Source organism: Diabrotica undecimpunctata, chromosome 10 (genome assembly GCF_040954645.1).
Source record: "Diabrotica undecimpunctata isolate CICGRU chromosome 10, icDiaUnde3, whole genome shotgun sequence".
Classification (NCBI taxonomy): domain Eukaryota; kingdom Metazoa; phylum Arthropoda; class Insecta; order Coleoptera; family Chrysomelidae; genus Diabrotica; species Diabrotica undecimpunctata.
Window position 1 is genome coordinate 62,086,675 of NC_092812.1, and position 18,754 is coordinate 62,105,428.

Consider the following 18,754-nt stretch of genomic DNA (forward strand, 5'->3'; position numbering starts at 1 on the left):
TATTGGGACATAGACTAAGGACAGGTTATTTGGACCAAAATATGGCTATTGGGCCAAATATGCCTTAATAAAATGTTGCTAAGAAAAAAGATACAGGGTGTTAAAGTTAATTTTTGTTTTTCGTTTTTTGCTAATAGTTTCCCTGTATATTTATAAATTACTATCAAAATTGGCACAGAGGCATAATCTTAGACAAGAAATAGTATTTTATTTACAATTCCACTATTAAATACCAAACTAATAAACAAAGTTGCAACTAACGTAAGTTTTCCGTTTTAACGATAAATCAAAACTAAACACACTTTAACTTAAAAGAACTCACAAAAACTCAAACTAAATGTTCTACATGGTCTCCTCCGATTTCTATGCCTTTTCTAATTCTTTTTATAAAGGCTTTTCGAACGTTAAAAAAAATATTATTCTGTCCCCTTATAAGATTAGCTGCATTTTGAATGTATCTCCAAAGTTCGTCTCGTGTATTAATTTCATTGGCATAAACTAAGGACTTTATATGTCCCCAAAAATAAAAATCTAGCGGTTTGTACTCAGGACTTCTTGGTGGCCATTGAAAATCACTGCCTCTGCCAATCCATCGTTGAGGAAATACGTCATTAAGATGATTTCTAACAGCTAATGAAAAATGAGGTGGCGCTCCATCCTGCATAAACCACATTTTTCTTCTTACATCCAGTGACAGATCCTCTAAAATATCACTAAGAGTATTTTCCAAAAAGAATAAATAAGAATCTCCATTTAAATTCGGAGGAAGAACATAAGGCCCTAGTAGTTGGTCGCCTATAATGCCACACCAAATATTCAATTTCTTCTTCCCAATAATGACTATTTCGCCAATTAAAAACCCCTCGTCTGGTAAAAGTTGCTTCGTCGGTGAACATAACATTCTTAATAAAGTGTCTGTCATTGCGATGTTTATTCAGAATACGTTGGCAAAACTGTAACCGTCGTGGAAGATCTGTTGGAAGTAAATTTTGAACAGGAGTGAAGTGATAAGGATGGAGGTTCTCTTTTTTTAGAATTCTAACAATAGACGACTGACTTACTCCTGTTGCTGCTGATAGATGTCGTGAACTTATTTCAGGATTTTCATCTACTCGAACCAAAAGTTCATCTTCTTGATTAGGTGTGATTTGTTTCGGTCGACCAGCCCGATTTTTAGTGTGAAATGACCCAGTTTTACCTAAACTACGATATAATCTTGCAAAAGTTTTGTGATTTGGTTGCCTTCTCTTTGCGTATAACATTCCATACCTTCTGGCTGTCGAGCGACCGCAAAAATTTTCTTGTGCGTATACGCAAATCATATCTCGCATTTCTTCATTAGTAAAATGATGTGACAGACGATACACTGTCACATCAAAAATAATTTACTCTGAACAAATGACATTTACCAACAACAATTATCTGACAGTCCAAAGCATACTTTTCATAAATGAAATAATATTTAAAATCCTTTTTTAAGACTCTAAGCAGTTCGACTGCGTTTTTATCGAAAACGGTTGAAATTATCATGTTTAAACAAGAGTATCAATTTTACGTAAAAATGATATTTACGTCATATTTTCTAATAAAAATTACTAAAAAGTTTCATTAGAAAAAGTTTAGACTCAAATTGATCATTAGGAATGATCTACGTAGCGCCCTCTATGACAAAACGTAAAATTGTAAATAAAATACTATTTCTTGTCTAAGATTATGCCTCTGTGCCAATTTTGATAGCAATTTATAAATATACAGGGAAACTATTAGCAAAAAACGAAAAACAAAAATTAACTTTAACACCCTGTATCTTTTTTCTCAGCAACATTTTATAAAGGCATATTTGGCCCAATAGCCATATTTTGGTCCAAATAACCTGTCCTTAGTCTATGTCCCAATAGTTATGACTCACCCTGTATAATAGATACAAAAAAATTCTAGCATTCTAGATGGTAATAGTACCTTCATTACGAAATACAGTATAAGAAGCAGTCACTAAGTAATTTAGGGTTTACTATAAATTCGTAGTCAATATTTGTGTTTAATGTTTTACATATTATAACTAATACATAAGACTAAGAGTTATCTAAAATATTAAAAATTAAGAAGTTAAAGGAGCTTCCCATATATTATTCAACACAAAATGCCCAGACGAATGTTTGTTCTATTTACAGAATTTCCAACAAATAAACAGTACCCACTTATTTTACTTACTTAAAACAATAAATACTTGTAATAGATTCGTTTTTTAACTTCGAGTAAAAATATACAGTAAAAGAGAACATTTGTTTGCGTTAGAATACTTGTATTCTAAATACGTTACTCAGAGAAATTTGTGATCCTGTAACAAAACGAAGTCCAGAACAGAGTAAAAACGTCGTGTTAGAATGCAAAATGGTTTTTGAAAATAATTTGCGTAGAATTCAAAGGAACTTTTCAAAATATTTTTGACATCGACAAAAAAAAGTAGACAAATAAAAAAACTTATATTTTGGAAATTACAGAAATTGTTAGGAAATAGAATTATACATTTTATTCATTTCTTGATATATTTTTTTGACAATCGGCACGGTGTGATAAAATTGTGGAAGCAGGCAATTTCAGGTATGGGTGCCTTTATTGGTATTTACAGGGTACATAAAATAGGCATTTAAACATATTTGTTTCGTATACGTAATGGTATTATTTCGGTATTGACATTACTACTTTAAGTTAACTTTTTTTTTCATTTGTTTATTGTAAATCTATAAAAGTAACTATTATACTTTAAAATTAAACTTAAATAGGGTAAATCCTTCAATTTTAGAAGTCTTATAAGGGCAAATCATCAGTTATCATCAACTTCTTAGAAATCACTAATGCTATGGTTATAGTTACTTGGTTAAAACAAAAATAAAACAACGGATTATAATATAGGTATACAGGCACGTCCAGTTAGTATTTTGATCAATAAGATTTCATTCAGTCTTGAGAATTTTGATCAGTTTTATATTATTTCATGGACGTATAAACATAGATGGACCCAGCAATAAGATACCTTAAACACACACTGTTTTGAAGCTTCGATATTCCTGGACAAGGGGGTAAAGGGGAGTAAAACAGGTATCGATAGACTGTGATACTTCCTCAATGAGCATAAGCGTGCTTGAATTTTTACTTGCGGGGATAATTATTCAGACGTTAATAATTGGAAGTAGTAATAATGTATAAAAACACGTTTTTATAGAAAAAATAAAATACAATTTTATTTGCTTTAAAATTAATACAATAAAATATAGTTGAGCTCAAGTTAATTTTTTAATAGGTATCAAATAATCCTACGATAAAAAAAAACAATTAAAAAATATACATTTGTCAAATTTAAGTACATACCTATATTTATTGATAATTGTATTAAAACATATTTTTTAAAATTGTGACAAATTTGTTTTAATACAATATGAATAGATTCCTCGTAGTAAGGGTTTCTGCTACAAAAATATTTATTGATCATTCCAAAGCTGGCATTTGACATAAAATTATTTGCAAATATACCTACTTATTAAAAAGTAGGCGTGAAAATGTATAAATTATTGGAAAGCTATTTACCGAACAGAAATATTAAAGTAAAAATGGTAAATAGACATAATAGAAGACATTGGTATAGAAATAAATTTTTATTGATTGCGAAATAAAACAGTCTTAGTAAGAACGCTTCTTATGCGCACGGTCTTAGCATCTAAAGTAGTCCTCGTTTCATGATGAATTCCAATTTTAAAATATTTCTCAAGAACCAATTTTAAAAGTTGCATAGAGTGACCATCGATTGCATCTTCATCATACATATGGTCACCAAAATGCTCATAGATTGATTTTGGGACATTTTGTATGGTTTTATTAATCAAATATTAAAAAATCTGAAATATTTTTCAGCTTCCTTACAAGTTTAAATAACCAAAAAGGATGCTTTTGAAAGGTTTTTTTATACTGTTTTCTCTGTTGAAGTTTAGAGTAAGTTTCATCATTAATCAATATTATTTGGAAACCTACATAGAAAAATAAATGAGTTTTATTCATTTCACTAATTTATTGTTAATTCATGAGAAATATTAAATTAAAAAGTTACTAAACAGATCTTTTTTATCAGATGATGTCTACTTACAATTTAAAAATGTCTATACTAATTTTATGAACTAATATCTTGTTCAATACATTAATTACTATGAATAAACCCAATGGTACGCCTATGAAAGACATATTTTAAAATGTAAACACACAGGCTTCCTCAGTTCCTCATTTTAAATAATGTAAACAAACAGTACTTACAAATTAAATGAGACATTGGGATGTAAATATTTCGTTTTTTTTTGCAAATGCTAAACTGTAGCACCATTATTATAATTTGTTTATTTCAATATTTACAAATATCACTTAAAATACAGCCAAAATATCGAAAAACAACTTTTCCTCATCTTGGGTAAAAAGTAAACAAACATGGACATGACATGGAACAGCATTTGAAGTTTGGCGTAGAGCCATAAGACAGAGAAATGTAAACACCGTTGCCATTAATAAATAGGTTTCAGTGCTTCTACATATAAAATAATTGGTTGATATCTGTTATACGCTATTATTAAATGATATGCACACTATGTGCACATTTGATGTTTTAATTACAATTAAATATATTAATATAAGTAATAAATTATTATTTTGGTTTGATAGCACCTGTAGAGTATAAAATAAATATAGTAATATTTTCAGCGATACGTGAATAAGATATTTTAATAAAAAAATGTGACAACATTTGAAGGTGCTGAGAATGTGACCTAGTCAAATAATTTTGGCTTCACATTTTTATGTAAATAACTGAGTCCATCTGTGTTTATACGTCCATGTATTATTTAGACTCCCATTTTGGATTCCGTAAATTTAAATCTACCCAAGATGCCATAACTGCTCTAGTAACACCCATGCAAATCACATTTACAGAAAACTCATCCACTTCCGCATTTCTGGATGCATCATGTCTGCTTTTGACAACATAAATTTGATTGTCCTTGAACAAACACTATTGCTAATCGGGATACTAATTGCTATATCATCTTTTTTGGAAACCTTATACTTTATAAGAGAGATTGATTTATTTCAAAATCAATGAGAAAACTTTATCTTCTCGACTGTCCAAGTGTCCTATGTAGGCCTACTGATAGGTAGTATTTTAAAGTCCACTTTTGTATATTTTATAAAATATAGATTTAGAAGATATTATATCAAAAAACACAAAAATTCGCAGATGATGTTGTACTCTATTCAACAAACAAATCAATTAATCTTTCAAATCGTTTCAAATCAACTTTTGAAATAGCACCTCCCCACCACCTTTTTTATACTAGAATTCACCGCTCTATATCAGCGTATCTTAAATGAATAACTTTATGCCATATTACGACGTTAAAATATATTTCCAGAGCACAAACCTTCAATAATATCTGACTCTCTCAATTCACTGAGACTCATACAGCAAACCTTCACAAACAACACTATAGACATATTAATCAAAGAAACATTACACAGTGTTCGTCAAACGGAATCAAAAATAGTTTTCCTATGCGTTCCCTCTCACTCTAAAACCGAGGGAAAGGAAAACGCTGATCGTTGGGCTTATCTTCTTCTTCTTCTCGTGCCACTCCTAGCGGAGATTGGAAATCATCATGGCCACTGCGACTTTGTTAGCAGCGCGCCTAAAAAGTTCAATCGAACTACACCCGAACCATTCACGTAGATTACGAAGCCACGATATTTTTTTTCTTCCCACACTTCTTTTGCCCTTAATTTTACCCTGCATGATATTTCTTAAAAGTTCGTACTTTTCACCTCTCACAATGTGCCCCAAGTATTCCATCTTTCTAGTTTTTATCTCATTTAGAATTTCGCATCTTTTGTCTAAAGTTTGGAGTACTTGCGTGTTAGTGACGCGGTCCATCCATGATATTCTGAGAATGCGCCTATAGCACCACATCTCGAAAGCTTCGATGTTTTTTGTGGTCAACTGTTTTAGTGTCCAAGCCTCTACTCCATACAACAGGGTAGAAAAGACATAACACCGCAGCATTCGTATTCGTAACTTTATATTGATATCACGATTGCAAAAGAGTTTACGCATTCTATTAAAGACTGATCTAGCGATTTCTATTCTACATCTAATCTCTTTTGTTTGATCAGTATCGTCTGTGATCCAAGCACCTAGATATTTATAACAGGACACACGCTCAATCGTTGTATTGTCTATTACAAGATTAGCTCTGATGTTCTTTGATTTCGTGATTACCATAAATTTAGTTTTTTTCAAATTAATTTTCAAGCCGTAACTGTTACAGTATATATTGAGACTTTGAACGAGATGTTGTAGTTCTACTAGCGTTCCCGTTAGGAGAACCGTATCGTCAGCATACCTTATATTGTTGATCGTCTCACCATTTATTATCAGACCAAGATCTTCTTCCTCGAGTGCTTGTTCACAAATAGCTTCACTATACAGATTAAATAAAAGTGGCGACAAGATGCATCCCTGCCGGACTCCTCGACGGATTTGAATTTCTTCTGTTAGCCTACCCTCAACCTTCACATTTGCTGTTTGATTCCAATATAGGTTGCATATAATTCGAATATCTCGGCTGTCTATATTTTTCTTTATTAGAATTTGTCTTAGTGGTTCATGTTGTACTTTGTCAAAGGCCTTTTCGAAATCAATAAAGCAGGTGTAAATTTCTTGGTTCATGTCTAATCATCTCTGTGAGAGAACGTTCATTGCAAACAGAGCCTCCCTTGTACCCAGCCCTTTTCTGAATCCCATCTGAGTGTTACTGATGTCTACGTCTAATTTCCTATAGATCCTATTATGGATTATTTTCAGGAACAGTTTTAGAGCATGACTCATCAAAGCTATCGTACGATATTCGCTGCATTCCCTTGTATTTGCCTTTTTTGGCAGTAGTATAAAGGTCGAACGGAGCCATTCCCTAGGTATTATTCCAGTTCTATATATTGTGTTAAATAGATCTAGGAGTATTTTAATAGATTCATCGTCCATAAGTTTGAGCAGTTCTACGGGAATTTCATCAGGACCGGGGGCCTTACCACTTTTCGCTTGTTTGATTGCATAATCTATTTCTTCTCTGATTATATCAGGCCCTGTATCATCTGTATATTCGTTTGAGATTTCTTGTCTATCTTTGTCATCAAAAAGTTGTGATATGTATTCTGTCCATCGATTCATTTTTTGTTGTAAATCTGTTATGAGTATACCATCTGTATCTTTGATCTGTCCTGTCTGTGTTGTTCTTCTCCTTCCTGTCATTTCTTTAATCTTTTTGTGTACATCTCTAGCTTCTCTTATTTTCTTTTTTATCAGTTTATCTGTTTCTTTGTATCTTATCGGATTATTTGTTTTGTGTACCCTTCTTTCACACATCAACTGTAGTATTTCCTCATTCATCCATTCTTTATGTTTCCTTTCTTTCGGTGTTAAATTTTCTCTCCCTGCCAGCATTACGGCATGTTTAATATTCTCCCATTTTTGGTCTATGTTATCAGTATTTCTATTCAGTTTCTCTATATTTTGTAAATTTTCTTTGATGTTCACTATTGTTTTCTCTTTTATATGTTGTTCACTCAGTCTTCTCACGTCAATTTGTTTCTGTATGTGTTTTTGAATGATCTTTAGTTTTATTCTTAATGTGACTACTACAGGATTGTGATCCGAGCTTATATCTGCTCCTGGGTAGGTTTTAGCTGAGAGTATAGAGTTGCGGAATCTTTGTCTAACAAGGACAAAGTCAATTTGATTTCTGACTACTCTACCTTTGGTGTCACTCGGAGATTTCCATGTGTACAGTCGTCTGTTAGGTAACTTGAAAAGAGTGTTAGCAACTACTAACTCCTCCGCTTGACAAAATTGTACCATACGGTCTCCTCGTTCGTTTCGTTCTCCTAATCCATAGTCACCCACATAACCGTCCACACATCCATGTCCAATTTTGGCATTAAAATCGCCCATTACTACTGTAGTGTGATGTTTCTTCATTGATTTTAGAATTTGTTCCAGATCGTAGTAGAAACTTTCAATTTCATCATCATCTTTATCAGCCGTAGGAGCATATACTTGTATAATATTTATAATTTGTTTATTTGACTGAAGTTGTAGTGCCATTATTCTATCAGAGAAGGGAGTAAAGCTTGTTACACAGTTACTGATTTTCTCTGATACCAAGACAGCGACACCGTAACGATGAGTTGAACTGATGGTGCCTGAATAATAAAGTGTTCCACTATTATTCGTGCATTTCCCTGATCCTGGCCACTGTACATCACTTATACCTAGGACATCAATTTTAAGGTTTTCCATTTCAAGGGCTACATTAGTTAATTTACCTGCTGCAAAGAGGCTTCTTACATTCCACGTCGCTATTCTTAACATCTTAAGGTGATTGACATTACTTAAACAGGGATTTCGCTGGTTCACGACCTGAGAGGCCCTATGGTCTGTCTGTGGTTTTCCTCTCCTGCCGGATCTTGGGTTCCGAGGTCCATGATCAGTAACGTGAGTGATTGATGTGACATTTGCCATCATGATTATACTACGGAATCTTAAAGATCATTAATACAGTGGTTTCCCGTTGCCTTCTGTATCCTTACGCCGTTGACCATTCCTTGATTCATCCGCCTTTGAGACAGATTTCTCTGTCTCAGGACAAAAGAGTGCCCTACCACTTACCCACTCTTCCGCCCGAAGCCGTTGGTAGGTAAGTGGGGGATTGCTTATACCGGCAATCGCTCGGTGGAATTGTCGCCATATCTGGCTACCCTCACTTAGTTTAGCCTGCAGACCAATGCTGTTGCCCGGGGTGTGGCACGTGGAGCCATAAGTGAGAGTTAGTTGTCTTATGAGGACCAGTTATCAAGAACCATCTCCCGTCTATGACGCTCGATGTGGTCGTTCCGATAAAAGGTGCTACCTCTATAACACAACTCTACACCGCAATTACCTTGATTGGCAGAACAATCAATTCCAGCCTCAGATATAAAGCAACTATTAAAATCAATGACCCTCAATTTATGGAAAGAAAAATGGAAGACATCTACAAGCAAAATAAGAGAGATAAAAGAATATGCTGGTGCATGAAACTCACATTCAATCAATAGATCTCATAAAGTTATCCTATCTCCTCTTCGGTTAGGACACTGCAAACTTAAAAAAGCTGTGCTAAAAGAATGTAGTGAATTTCACTGGATATTCAAACAATATGAAAGATATTCTTAACCTTCAAACTGACTGTAAACCACTTTTCCAATTCCTTAATAAATGTAACTTAACAAGTAGAACATAATGTACTTAAATTTATACTTTGTACACCTATTGTATTTTCTTTAGCCCGCTAATGACCTTCGTGGTTAATGCGGTTATTTTCTAAATAAAAGAAAGAATAGGTTTAACAAATAAATCCAAGCAATAAACCCATCTTGATATAGAGATTTTAAAATTGTATTACAAGGTTTCAAAGCTGAGAAGTTATTATTGTTTGGATTAAAGGGCATTCCGGGATAAAGGGTAACATAATAGTAGATGCCTTGGCCAAAAATGCATTATCAAACGGAGGAAATATAAAAAATAATATTCTAAGAGTATCAGATGTAGATTTATATAGTAAAGATCGGCTCAGATTAAAATAGCAAACAAATTATATGGAATCCGAAGGAGAGTCATTCTTTAAACAGTGGCAACACAAACTACTTAAAAAAGATGGTTTTGTTCGGGGTCTAACAGAATTTTTATAAAAACTATTAATAGAATAAGATCAAATAATGCTCTAACTCGAGTCTAACACTTTCAAGAATCTACAAAATGAAAATCAGACACTCCAAACTGTACCTGTGGAAAATATGGAGATTTAAACCCACGTCCAATTAGAATGTGAAAAACAACAGGAATATATTGCATGCTTTTATGAACACTTGCAAAAACTAACTAACTTTCCATGTCACTTAAATAAATTAATTTTCTCTGGAAACCTAGAATTCTTCAATTGTATTTTTAGATTAATTAGAAAATGTAAATATAAACTAATATTGTACTAACCGTAGAATTAAAACTAAACTTGTAAGCAATTTGCGAACTACAAAATATTGTAATAAACGATATGATTAATAATTCATATGAACACCCCAGAATTTCCCCAAAAAAAAACGCCCGTCGGAGTCATAAAAGGGATTAAACTAAAAATCTGCTAATATTAATAAGGGTCAGCTATTCCTCACTACAGGTGGTAACAGATAAAAGTCTTAAATTCACAAAAATTTTAGCGGCAGACTCTATTAAAATACATATTATTTTAAATCACCAAAGTAAAAATGCGAAGATTTCTATTGACGAAATGAAAAGTCAGATTTTTGCTTTCATCTGTGCCTTCTATAAATTGCAAGGCAAAACAGACGATTCTAAAGGTGTAAGAGAGGTATGAGGAATCTAAAACCACAACATATCTTCTCATCTAAGCAAAAATCCTGGGTGAATTGGTTTCTTGTACTCATAAAGAGAAAACCGAAATAAAAGAAAAGACAGTTAAGGTTTGATTTCACGGATAGTACCTCTGTATATTAGCTTATATAATCAGCCTTCTCCAGCTGATTCTCCAAGGGAAAGTAAATGGTAAGAGAGGACCGGGAAGAAGACGCATTTCCTGGCTTCAAAATTTGCGAAAGTGGTATAACACGACTACCACTGAACTGTTCCGCGCTGCAATAAGCAAAGTGAAGATAGCCGTGATGATCGCCAACGTCCGGAACGGATAGGCACTTTAAGAAGAAGAAGATATTAGCTTATACCTATTTCATCCTACCAGGATTCATCAGAGCGACTGGTACAGAAGCTCTGATGAATCCTGACTGGAAAAGTTTTGATTTCACTTTGTGAGCTTCTGTACCAGCCGATCTGATGAATCCTGGTAAGATGAAATACACAATAAGCAAATACACAGACGCACTATAATACGTGAAGTCAAATCTTAACTGTCTTTTCTTTTACATTTTATTTTGTTTGGACCGGCCCTGCTGTAAATTTCCTTAAAATTTTGATTTATTACTCCGTCTCGATTGCGAAAAGATTATAGTTACTTATATATTATATAGGATAGGAATATATATTATATATATTATATATATTATAGGAATATTATTTCATTCTTCTCTGTAGATTTAATAATTTTCTGCTCTAAAATTTTTTAAAAAAAATATTAACCGTGTATCGTATATCGAAAAAGCGCAGAAAACGGATATTGAGCTCAAATGCCGTATTTTGATGTCGACTATTACTCAGTATGTTATCGTTGCTCTCCTTGCTCCCTAATAGCAAGATAAGTGCTTTTGTAAAGAGATAGTGTACCGTTTATTTAATTTTCCGTAGTCTCTGACAAAACACACGTGGTCTCTATAATATCACTACAAAGCTAATGCAACTATATATTTCAATCATAATACTCTTTGCCTTCATCCCTACGCTTGAACGGTATCCATTACTAAATTTATCCATATCATAATAATAATAATAAATGTCTTTGTTAACAAATAAATTAATTTTTCTTTACAATCAAATATTATATCAGTAGGGCGAGATTCAGTTTGTATACCACTGTGTAACAGCGCAGTACAACTGCTCTTCCACCTAAGATAGGATGACTATATCTAAATAATGAAATTGTATTTTACAATCAAACATAAAAATATTACATATTAAATTTATAAATTATAAACTATTTATCTTTTTTTAATTCTTAAATTTTTAAATTACTGTTCAGATAACAACTGCTCATAAATTAATCTCTTGAACTTGACACTAGACAGATTTTTAATATTGTAGGACAAATTGTTAATATTGCAAGCAATTGAATACGAAATTGAACTCTAAAAAAGCATGTTGTATGTTTAGGTAAAGTGGGGGTATTCTTGTGTCTAAGATTAAGATTATGAACGTCAGTCCTATAAGTTAAAACATATTTTCCTCCCTTATATGGAGATTCCTCCCAAAAATGTCATTCTCCCTATTATATTATTATATTATTCCTCCCAAAAAATCATTATCAATATATCATTATCATCATCATCATCATCATTGGCTTTTACAACTCTTCGTGAGTTTTTGCCGCGTTTACTATTGCCTTCCATTGATTCCGATCCTGTGCTATTATTTCCCATGGAATAACTTCCATCTTCTCCAGGTCTTCCCTGACTGCGTCTTTCCACCTTTTTCTAAGTCTTCCTGTCGATCTTCTACCATCTGGTCTTTCCCAAAACGCATTGCATATATCATTATCCCATATATCAAAAAAGCATGGTCTCATTATCTATATTGATCCTCTTTTACAGAGTATCTTGTAGAATTAGGCACTAGAGTTTTTAAGAAACTATAATAATTTTAAAAAAGAACACCCTCATTTGTTTATTTATACGAAACGTGAATATTTGCTAAGGGTGGAATAAAACGGACTTGTCAGTACAAAAGTATAAAATCCATAAATACTCCAGTCAATAAAGAAAAAAATCTGAAAAAATCTTTTACAGATATTTGATGGTCGCAAAAGGTATGAGGAGGGGTGGCCGATGAAAAATCCGTGAAGAAGTACAGTTAATTTTTTTTTATTTATTTTTTTTCAACCAATTAGGGTTATTAGCATAAGAAAAATACAAAAAGTGACAAAGACATACATAGGCATATACAAAATATCAATTACATAATAATGTATACAATATATTTTAATTATTGATGTATTGTATTAAATTTTATTAAAAAAGTTACATCTAATTTTGTTTTGTTTTTTAACGATCTTAAAAATTGAAAAACATACTTTTTTGCCCATAAAAAGTTTATTATACATTCTAGAGAAAAATGTTTTAAACAAAAGTTGTAGATCATAAAAAGTTCTTTAAAATTATAATCTCACTGTATTTAATAAGCATTCTACAAATCCGGCTGTTATTAAAAATAACCTCAATTCAATCATAAACAAACATGAAGAAAATTGCTGCAGGATATTTACAGATGCATCCAAATGCAACACAGGAGTTGGTGCTGCATATGTAACGTCTAACAATCAATTTCAATTCAGACTGCCCAAATATTTCAGCATCTTCTCTGCTGAACTTTATGCAATACTCAAAGCTCTTGAACATATCAACAATAGTAAAATACCAAAATGCTTGATTCTAAGTGATTCCCTTGGAGTTTTACAAACCTTAAATAATATGTATCCTAAAAACCCCCTAGAAAAAATGGTAAAATCTGAACTAGAGCAAGCTGACGAAAATTCCAGAAGCATTACCTTCATATGGATCCCATCTCATATTGGTGTTGATGGAAACGAAGCTGCAGACCAGTGCGCGAGTAAAGTATCGGAAAGTGTCGAAACAGATGTAACGGAGTGTCGAAATCCCGCGGTTGATATAAAAACATCTATAAAACATTTAATTACGTGTAAGTAGAATCAAGAATGGAATTATTCACAGACAACACTACCGAAAATTAAAGACAATGTTTATCCATGGCTACCTACAATTCGAAACCGAAAACTGCAAACCAGCATTACTCGTCTACGTTTAGGCTATACAAGATATACACATTCATACCTTTTTACCAGAGATAATTCCCCTAAATGTGACATTTGTGACGAAACAAAAGTGTTAAACATTTTTTAATTGACTGTCCACTTTTTGTAAATGAACGCAACAGGTTCAATATTACAAACAATATCAATAAACTCTTAGGTACAGATTTAAATTATGCTGATTTGGGAAAATATTTAAAGTGTATAGGATTATATTATAAAATTTAAACTATTAGAATTGTACACCTACGCTGTATTCCCGCTAATCACCTTATGGTGGATGCGGTAAACCTATTTCAATAAAAAAAAAATCTTTACTTTGGCAAAAATAAAATACAAAAACAATTGACCGAGATAATTATACAAAGCATTTATTTTTGTAGTAATTTATAAATGTTAATGACTTTGTTGTTTGTATAAACACATGTAATAAAACTACTTAAAATTATAGCAGTTAATGAATTATTAAAGTATCCCAAATATCAAACAAATCGACCAAGTTACTCAATTTCTTTATCCCGCAGGGCGATTATTTAAACAACTGTGCTTGCCCAAACAGTCAGTCTAGAGGTATATTATAAATCGTAATAGATTCTTTAATTTAAGGCTTCATTTATAAGGTTTATAAAAAAACTAACAGTTTATTAAATTTGTTATTAAAAAACAGTTTGAAAAAGGGCTGACTTATTAGCTTCTACACATTTGTAATACATTTGATATGTTTTATGTCACACGTTTGTATCTTATTCTATGACCAATAACAAGAATCAAGCTAAGATAGTTCCACCTTTCACTTTTCAGTGGCGATATTTTATGAGTACCATCATTTTAACGGGTTATAATTTTTTACTTTTTTTTTGTGTATGCTATCTATCAGTTGAATCATAAAATTAGGATCTTCTTCTTCTTTTACAATTTTTTCAAGTTTCAGCTCTTAATTTTGATATTCAAAGGAAATATGCTTGTAAGAAAAAAAAAGATGCTAGAAATACCTTAAAAATGTACAATTATAGAATTAATTTATACCCCTCATATACCTTTTAGAACTTTCAAATCTCTGTATAAGATTTTTACTTGAAATCAATTATTTTTTGAGATTCAATATGGTACGGGAACATCTTCTGCCATTGATCTCCCCATATGCGAACCTTCATTGCTCGCCCAACTCGATTGAACAGCACTAAAAGATTTATATAGTAGTGACCATTTCCCTACAGTTAATTTAAATATAAATACAATACCAACTCAAAAATTTAAACTAAAAAATGCAAATTGGAATGAATTTGAAAAATTATATCAGAGAGAATGAATCAGATTAAAATTTCAGACTTGATTGACGACACAATCACGAGCTTTAATCAGCTTGTACTGGATGCTGCTAATATAGCCATAAGAAAATCTCAAATTTAAAGAAATACAAACCAGTTCCCTGGTCTAATACACAATGTAAGGCTGCTATTCAATTAAGTAAAACAATTTCAAACCGATACAAAAAGTACAAAAATATTGATCTATTAACAGAGTACAAAAAATGTAGAGCTCAAGCCAGAAGAATCATAAAAATGCAAACAAGAATCCTGGTAGAAATACATATCTAGCATTAACAGCAACGCAAATTTATCATCGGTTTATCGGTTTACACCTCTTAGTTATGGGGAGGTTCAAGAAGCACTTAATAGCATGAAAGATACTTCACCAGGTCCAGACGACATACCAATACAATTTATTAAAAAAATTTCCATAAAAGCAAAAGAGTTTCTACTCCAAATTTTTAATATTATTTGGTCACGAAAATCAATTCCAAAAATCTGGAAAAATGCCGTTGTTATGCCTATTATTAAACCAAATAAAGATAAATTACAACCAGAATCATATCGTCTTATATCATTAACATGTTCTTCATATAAACGTATGTAAAAAATAGCCAAAAAAAGATTAATGTGGAACCTAGAGCATAATGATCAACTTACCATCGAACAAGCTGGCTTTAGACTATAGTTTATTTTTATGAACGAGAGAGTAATTAGCATAATTTTAACTGGTACCTCCGACCTCTCCATGGGCGTGCTCAAGATTAATTGAAAAATTACTTTGAATAATTGTAAAAAATAAATGAATTATTTCAGTGTTATAAAGTGTTATGTGTATGTAAACAAAAGTGACCTCTTTTATCACACACTATATTAGAACTGACTGGCCTACAAATCCAAATCAGATTCAGAAGATGAACTTTCGGAACCAAGATTTATAATAACTGGCTCGATCATTTTATCAGTAATATTGTCCAGCTTCCACATTTTTTCCTCTTCTTTAATAGTGTGATTTACTGCTTTTTCCCAGTTTTCAGGTTTTACATTATTTACGGCCTCCAAAAACAACTGTTTAACATCATGAATTTTAAAAATGGTATTTTTTCTTGAAACTTCACTCTTTATCTGTGCCCATACCAGTTCAATCGGGTTTAATTCACAATGATATGGTGGAGATCTAAGTACTGTCATTCCACGATTTTTGGCAACTTCATCAATTTCTTATTTTTAAATTTTTCTTTATGAAGGGCACACAACGAATAAAGTTCCTTTCTTATAGATCCGGCATGGTACGTAATATTTTTTGAACTCAGCCAATTCTGCAAGTCTTTTTTTAACCACTTGGTTGTGGGCAGTCCTTCTATAAGTCTGGAGTGATAACTTGCATTATCCATTACTATTACACAGTTCTTAGGAAGAAGATCTATCATTTGTTCGAACCATTCTTGAAAGACATCAGCGTTCATGTCTTCATGGTAGTCACCGGTACGAGTTGATTCAAAAGTTAATAAACCACCTTCAACAAAACCGTCTGAACTGCCAATGTGTACTATTATCAGCCTGCGTCCCTTTCCTGATGGTGGGTTTAAACCAGTAGATAAGTTATTTACAAAAGCGTGCCTTTGACTTGTAACAGTTTCATCCTGCCAAAATTTATTTGGTGTATGACCCTCGTTGATCCATGTTTCATCAAGATAAAATATTTTTCTTTTTTGGTTTCTCATTTCCTTTATGGTTCTTAGAAAATGTCTTCTCCATATGACAATATCGCTTCTTTCTAATAAAATAGACTTTCTGGGATTCTTTTTCCAGCGGAAGCCTATTTCTTTTAAAAGTTTCCATAACGTACTTTGACTCATTTCTGGGTAATCCTTATCATCTCGAACTGAGACAAGAACTTTATCCAATGTTGGAAATTCTTGTCTAAAGAAGAATTCATGCACTTTCCGTCGAAGTCCTTCTTTAAAATGATATTCTATTTGAAATTTTGGTTTCCCTGGAGCATTACGTGGCATTTGAAAACTACATTTCTCTTCTTTAATAACTCTGTAAATCGTAGATTTCCCAACACCAAGTGTACTGCTAACTAACTCAACTGTCTCATCAACACTTTCACATAAACGTTTGTCTGTAAATGATTTAAAACAATTAAATATTAATGTTTTTTCATTAACTGTTAGAGGACCAATTTTTCGGCGTTTACGCGGCACTTCCAAATTTTCCATAACACTAGTATACACAATAAACTGCACCTTGCAACTGAAGTACCTACTTTTAGTGAACTGTTAAGAATTTTGAATATGCCACTTGGACCTTCCTACAAAATGGAAAAACCCACTATCACATTTTCTGTGGAATAAGTTTAGAAGGTAATTATCTAGTCAATTACTGTCGTAGATTCCTGGAATTAAAGAATTAAATGTTTGATTGTTGAAACCCTTACTTCGTGGAATGCACTCATTTCAGATAAAATAAAACGTTTTATTTTATCTAAAGAATTAAACTTTATTTTGCAAATAGGTAGATACTTATTAAACTTTTATTGGTTATATATAACCAATAAAATAAACATCTTACATTTCTTGCAAATTCATTAGTACCTCTTAACCTCCATCACTCCGACACTGGCAACCTTATTTAGGGATTAGTAACCCTCACAACTATTGTATTCTATTCTGCTCCAACCTTTATACCTGGTGGTCATAGTCAATTTAAAATTGTTTTCCTATATACTTCTGTAAACTTGTTGACAAATATCTGTTTTTTATTGAGTCAAACGTATCAACAGTTTAGGGATTTGCATACATAATTTATTGTTTTATTACTCTCTCATACATAAAAATACACTATAGGCAGATCTACAAACGACAACATTATAGATCTAGAAAACTATTTACGAAGCTTTTAAAAATAATCAATTAAAGCAGTTTACTTTGACATAACTAAAGCATTTGATACGATAAGGAAACACCGTATATTGAATATTCTAAAAAAAAATAGAATATCAAGAAAATATTTTGGTCTACATAAACAATTTTTCAACTTAAAGAACATTTCAAGTCCGAGCGAATGGTGCTATATCCTATCCTAGAGAACAACAAAACGAAATCCCACAGGAATAGATTATTAGTCCTACTCTATTTTTATTAGCAATAAACGATATAATAAAAATCATTGCGAAACCTGTTCAGACGAGACCATATGCTGATGACCTAATTATTTGCATCAAAGGCAAGAACGTTGATTGTATGGCGTCAATATTACAAGAACACTTAAATAAACTAGTATGTTTATTTAAGTGTTATTAAAAATGTATAATATTTTCAAAAAGACATATCGAGGATTAATCGAGCCTAATGCTTGAAAACAAAAATCTTTTCTATACAAACGAAATGAAATTTCTAGGAGTGATATTTGATCAACAGTTACATTGGAAAAGTCATATCCAGCAGTTAGTTCTTTCATGACGAAATGGCCTTAACTTGTCAAAGTACCTAGCTCACAAAACTTGCGGTGCCGATGGTAAAACACTACTCATGTTAGACAGATCCTTAATTCGTTTCATAATTGATTAGGGATGTGTTGCTTATGCATCTGACAGTTCAACAACGCTAAAACCTTTGGATACGTTACATAACACCTCCCTAAGGATTATACTTGGAGCGTACAGAACAACTCCGATAAATAGCATAAAAGCTGAAATAGGTGAACCCACGCTAAAGCGTGGTCGCTAAAAATTCCAACAGTTAATTGGAATCTATTATAATTCCAAAAAAATAGCACCAATCCTAATCTTATCATACAACTCTTCAG